This window comes from Leuresthes tenuis, unplaced genomic scaffold, assembly GCF_036924035.1.
Source record: "Leuresthes tenuis unplaced genomic scaffold, fLeuTen1.0.hap1 SCAF_21, whole genome shotgun sequence".
NCBI classification, from domain to species: Eukaryota; Metazoa; Chordata; class Actinopteri; order Atheriniformes; family Atherinopsidae; genus Leuresthes; species Leuresthes tenuis.
The window spans coordinates 11,338,882-11,345,201 of NW_027325375.1; the positions used below are offsets into that span (position 1 = coordinate 11,338,882).

At 37.3% G+C, this 6,320-nt stretch overlaps 1 long non-coding RNA gene across 1 annotated transcript; it reads right to left on the reverse strand.

Moving 5' to 3' along the window:
- Nucleotides 1–575: 575 nt before the first annotated feature.
- On the reverse strand, nt 576–4,202 carry LOC140279741 (uncharacterized). The gene is made up of 2 exons (XR_011909358.1): nt 4,065–4,202; nt 576–2,154 (listed from the first exon to the last, which is right to left on the reverse strand). It is a non-coding gene; the product is annotated as an uncharacterized lncRNA (long non-coding RNA).
- Between the last annotated feature and the right edge of the window lie 2,118 nt (nt 4,203–6,320).

Genomic DNA, 6,320 nt, shown 5'->3' on the forward strand with positions numbered 1-6,320 from the left:
GTTGTTAGGCAAATGGCAAGCATGTGGCTGAACCTTCAAAACTAGGAGAAAGCAAATTGTGTGTCTGAACTTGAGCAACAACTTTTAGAAATGAAGCTTCTTTGTAATGTTGCAGAAGTTCCTCGACTGCTTATGCAAAGGAAGTTTTGGAAGGCAAGCGAGTGGCAAAATTGTTTGTTCTTTTGCAGTATCTTTGTACCAAAGGAATCCTCTCCTAGGTTTATTTATTTTTTACCAGCAGTGGTTAATCCTCATCATGTTTGTTCTTGTAATGCAAAGGCATTATTGCCACAGAAGACTCGAATATGTGGAAAAACTAGTTGTGGATTTTGTCAAACAGTTTGAAATTCTATATGGTAAGCAAGACAAGTATTGCTTGTTCTGAGGAATGATTCACTTAAAAGTGCTGTTTCTGAATGCATCCACTTGTATAACAACTTAACTGGTCAAAATCGACTGAAGCAGTATGAAAGAGTAATACATCAGGTTGTGACAATTAGTTTACAGTGGTCCTAAAAACTCACAAGTGAAGAAATGCTGGCTCTGAAACAGAAACTCTGTGATTTTACTCGTAGTGAAAAGAAACAGCTTCACAGTTTTATTATAGAATGGACACATAATAATGGTTTACTGTTACATTATAGTAGACCAACAAAACCATCATGTGTGTAGTATGAGTATGATATATGGTACAGTACACTGATCAATGTCAAATATTGTTCCTCTGAAAAGAGAATTGCATGGCAGGAAGCAGATATTTGACGTGACAATGTTTAAAGAAAAATGTTTGCTTTTTGGTCTGCCACAATATGCCAGACTCTATGCATATATACCTCCAAAATCCAGTGTAGAAGACTGAAAGCAAAGTATGCAGTAACTAGCAAGAAATAGTAGTGTGTATGCTTCCAAGTGAATGACAGCTCTGACCTAAAAACCCCACTGATTAAATGAAGTTAAGATGTCAAAAACAAACTGATATGAAAGTCTGTGAAAACATGAACCCACGTTTGGGACTGAACTCATGTACTGGGACTGGACAATGTAGTGGCAAGATTGCCACCTTTCATGTGGGTGGCCAGGGTCCATTTCTCCTGCATGAAAGGTACTACGTCCAGTAGGGGTCCTTAGGCAAGACCCCCTTACCCTACCAGTGTAAGTTGCTTTGGATGAAAGCGTCTGCCAAATGCATAAATTCAGTTTTTGGGCTCTTAAAGTTGTTAGACCTAAATCTGATTAACTGATCCACCGCCAGATCTGTTTCTTTAATTCCAGTGGTGACCAAATTAATACATTGATTTATGTTAAAAAGTTGTTGATCTGAAAGAGGCATTATGGGGCTTGCTGACTGGAGATAGAAATGAAAGTTGCCAAAATTATTTAAATTATTTGTCTTTGGTAACATATGTTTTGTTATGTGGAATGTATGTAACTGTTAAAGTGATATGACAGAATATTCGATCAACTTCTTTTTAAACCAGTTGACTTAAGAATATATGCCTTTCCCATATATGAAAATATATGATTTGTGATATATATATATATATATATATATATATATTGGCATGCATGGAACCTCATTCCTATAAGAACTTTTCATATTCGCAATTTAAGGAGCATCCTTGTACAGGAAGTTACAAGCAGTCTTGAAAGTCTTATCAATCAGAGCTACATCTCAGCTATTGCTGGAAGTAATGGGGCCTTCAACCTTTTGGGTCGTGTGCATGTAATTTGACAGCCAGATGACCAGACACCTGTTTGATGAGCCTGTCTTTCTCCTAGTCTTTTGGCTGAGAATGTATTGTCACTATCAGTATTTGCTTCATCTGTATGTTTTTCAGAGCCTTCCTTCTTGTCCTCTGCTCTGTTCCTGCTGTTCAAAACAATGAACCGTGTGGTCCTGGGGTGAGACAGTTGACCTGCAGAGTTGTCATAATATGAACGTTGACATTTTGTTGTCTTCCCCTCTTTCAACCATCCCCTGCGGAGTAGCCGAGCTGCTGTGAGGAAAGAATCGGTGTGTCTTTGCTGCTTCTCCATGTGGTCTGATTGTGAAGACTTCATCATACCCCTGCCAGGAGGTATGTTTTCTGGTTTACTGCTGCCCTCCATCCTCCCGCTGTACACATTCGTCGCCTCTACTGGGGTGTCAAAGCACTGCAAATCATATTTTGAAGAAAAAAAAAAAAAAAAGATAAAGTTTTACAGTTCAGTTGCTGATAATTTGATGTTTTGAGATATGAGGGTATGTCAATAAGCAAGCCAAACGTTCATATTTATCTTATTTATCCTGATGAACTAATTTAAAATCCATCATTCATGAGGAAGTTGCCAACAGCAGTTTTAAAAAAAAACTTTCTTAGACAGAAACAGCTCATTTCAAGGGCATTGAAATGCTTCAATTAGTTGAGGAAACTGCAGATGTTATGAAGTCACTGTGTATTGTCAATGCAGCTTTAAGGTGGCTGCTGCTGAAACCATCAGTGTGTTCTTTAATCATTCAGCAGGGGGAGGCAGAGCTATCGTTAAAGAGCACTGCTACAACAGCAATGACAGAAAGTTTACTCTTTTGTTAGTTAAACTAACCTAGCAGCTGAAATTGTTGTTGCAGAGGCGTGGAGAGGATTAGGGTCTCTTCATCTCTAGTCCTTGAGACCCTGATAGCAGATTTATAGCTTAGACTGGGAGAGTGAAGGAGGTACCCCCTGGAAGATGGAAACTTTTGAGTCTTTTGGAGAAAAAAAAATATATATATTTTTTCCACCTGATATTCATCTAATATAAATACCCTTTGAAATGCTTTCTGCTGAAATGTAATTATTTATAAGAACAACCTCTTAAAACATGAAAACACGTGACAGAATTCTCTGCCTCTGAGGTAGACATGAAACAAAATCCATTTGACAATTTAAATGTCTCTTACGGTAAACTGTTTCCGTTGGCCTTAAAAAAATATGTTTATCAGTATTAAAAAGTAATTTGTCATTTGTCTTGTGGGCAGTCACATCATGTAAATGAGCTGAAGTCACATCAGGGACGACATGCAGAAGAACAGAATTATTGCCCCAGGTCTTAAAGGGATATGTGCTTATGTTGCATCAGTTTTAATAGGATAAGCATAACTGATTGAAAATTTAATGAATTGCTAACACATTATGTAATTCATGAAAAAAAAAATGCACGACTGAATTCCATAAATCCATCTCAGCTTTGAGTGGTTGACTCAAAATACACTGAAACTCTCAAATACAACCCTATGTGTGGAAAATGCAAGACTCCCCCCCCCCCCCCCCAATAAGATAAAAATAAGACAGGGATTCTTGCTTTTACTGTGACTTTGGATACATAACAGACAGTATAAAACCAAGATATTCCAAGCTTTGTAATGTTAACTTCCATTTTTTGTATTTCAGGCCTACAACACATTACAGAAATGGTGGCGATATTGTATGACTAGTAATGTGGTTAGAAAATAAGATGTTATTTTGATGAAATAAATGTAACTTTTAGCTTTTTTCTATAATTTCCCATACCCTCCAAACTATTTCTTTTTTCAAGACATTATTATTGATCAATATAAACTCAATTTTTTGATTGAGAACATAAGTTTGAATTTTGGACTTTTCCTCTTCACACATTTATGGAATCTTGTTATCAGCGATCTACGGATAATTTATCTAACTTGTTAAAAAAGAAATGGCAATGCTACTTTGCTTCTCTGACTGCTCACCTCTGGTCAACACCCCTCAAATAAAATTTCCATATTAAGCAAACAAATTCAGCCAAGTAGCACTTAACTGCATGAGAGATTTTCAGCTCTGTCTGATGCCTGAATACAAATGTATTTGTTGCCAAATTGTGAAAATTATGCAGCAGTCATGCAATCAGCTCCTGTGTATCAGTATATCTACATATTTTCTACACACTTTAAACAATAAAACAAATTGATGATAACTATACCATACCCCGCGACCGACCCGACCGTCGGATTAAGCGGGTATAGAACATGGATGGATGTAACGATAACTATAAACACTATAAACTATGGCTGTAGACTGAAGACATACCAGATTTCATGTGGAGATCCTCCTCTCTGTGTTTGCCCCTCTGCTCAGTACTCATGGCTTCACTTCAAAGTTATGCCTTTTCATCCTCCCCCTTTACTTCATCCCTCCCTCCTCTTTTTCACTCAAATTCCCACTCTCTCTCTCACATGTTCTGTATTTCGGCACCTAGAACACATGCTGACTATATCAGCTGTCCTGGTGTTGTATTGTCATAGTAACAACTTGTTAGTAACTCATTTTGGTAAAATCTTCCATGTGGTGGAAATACTTGAATTTTGTCTCTTTTCTAAACTAATACTTAACCACACCCCCGCACACCAAGAAAAGTCTGTCTTAGGAATGAGTAACAGAAGTTTTTTTTGTTTTTTTCCCCAAGCAGATGGCTTTAGATGACTGCATTTGTAAGCTATTGGCTAGAAAACACAATCAGCCAAAATCCTTCCCAGTCCCAGCACAACTAGATAATAATAGTACAAAGGAATAATATTGAATAGCTTCCTCTACAGGTAAAGTGTAGGCCAAGTTTTGGTGTCAGCTGCACCACATTTGAACATTAGAAAGCACTACCCAATTATCAGTTTACACTTTTTGCCTTTGAGCGCACACAAGATGCAAAAAGAACTAGCTGCAGTTTTTTTTTCTTCAGGCAAACTTTTCTTTATTGTATATTAAAACTGACATGTGCAAAGTACATATCCTCATTGGCTGTGTCAGTTCTAATATACAGCAGTTCAGCGTATACATGGCAGAGGGTGGCCATGCACTCTCTTACAGAAGGCACTCATTGACTATTGTAGCCAGTGGGCATGACATGAAATGGCTTCAATGTCATGGAATAGCGATAGCCTAACGTTAGGTGTCAATCAAAAACTAAGAAGGCTGGCTCTATACTGTATCAACAATGTTTACATGCCAACCAGACATATAGGAGAGAACATGTAAAAGATAAAGCACAGCTACTGGCTCGTTTGCTCATTTGAAATGACGTAACAGCAATCTGGATATATTTTCAAAAAAGTTTTTTTGGGGGTCCACACTCTTCTTCCTGAGTCATACCTTTGTAATGTGTGCACAATGTGGTTTTGGATTGTCTTGTTGAAAAATGCATGGGCATCCATGGAAAATTTTGAAGATGGCATATAATCTAAAATCTCCATGAACTTTTCTGCTTTGATTTATGATTTTTCACTGTTGCAACTTTTTCTGATTTGGGGTTACAAAATAATTGTGCAAGCTGTACTTATTTGAGTTACTGCTGAACTCATTGACTGGTGAAACACTTTTCAAATATCAGATTAGTCAAAAGTAGTTCATGTTGACAAGGGGTGGACTGTAACTTCTGAAGGTCTGCAGGGTTACAGTTCTACTGTCTGTTTGCTCTAATTAAATATTTGCTGGTCATCTCCAGAGTTCATTGAGTTTATTTGCTGTAGATTCAGCAAGAGAACTGTTGGACATCTGGAATGTGTGTGTGTGTGATGAAGGAACTCATGCAATACATTCAAAAGGTTCATGCCATCACTGTCTCCATTAACAATTTAACATAGAAGTTTGAACACTGGCTTGGTCTTCCAGATCTTGGGATAGTTTTTGTAGTTCCTCTTGAGTGCCAGTTATTGATGACATCTCAAACTGTGGAAATTGCAAGCTTTGATATCTTTTCATTGCTTTCTCCAGCTTTATTGACCACAGCTTTTCATTTCCTGATCCACAACAAGCTGCTTTGAGGAGATCCTATTTGTTGAGTTTTACCACAGCATTTCAAAATTATAAAATTGTATTCAAAAGAATTTTAAGAGTGCACAAACTTTTTGAACGCATTTTCTTACTAGGGGGTTAGGGGTTGTATTTATTGTCTTTCTAAAAAAGAATCAACCCAATGTATAATTTGTCAGGGTGTGCCCTGGAGCTTTACATAAAACTGTATGTATCCAGTACATTTCTCAACAATGCTTGCTTCATATTGTTTGTAGGTTGGAATGATCATTTCCATAACTCTAAGTAATGTTTTGGCCTCTTCATTAAAATCAGTTCCTCCACCATACTCTTCTCAGAGTGAGGACCTTGGTTGAGTGTTTTCCAGCTTTTGCATGTTTTTAGAAACAGCACTGACACTGCTACACATGATTTCAATCTTCATGAAGTGGCACTTTTATTTGATCAATGATCTAATCAAGTGAACACACTTGCTGGTTTAGAGGTACACTTTTCATGAAGTTGAACACAACAGTCTTGTGGGTTTGATAAATTACTAAA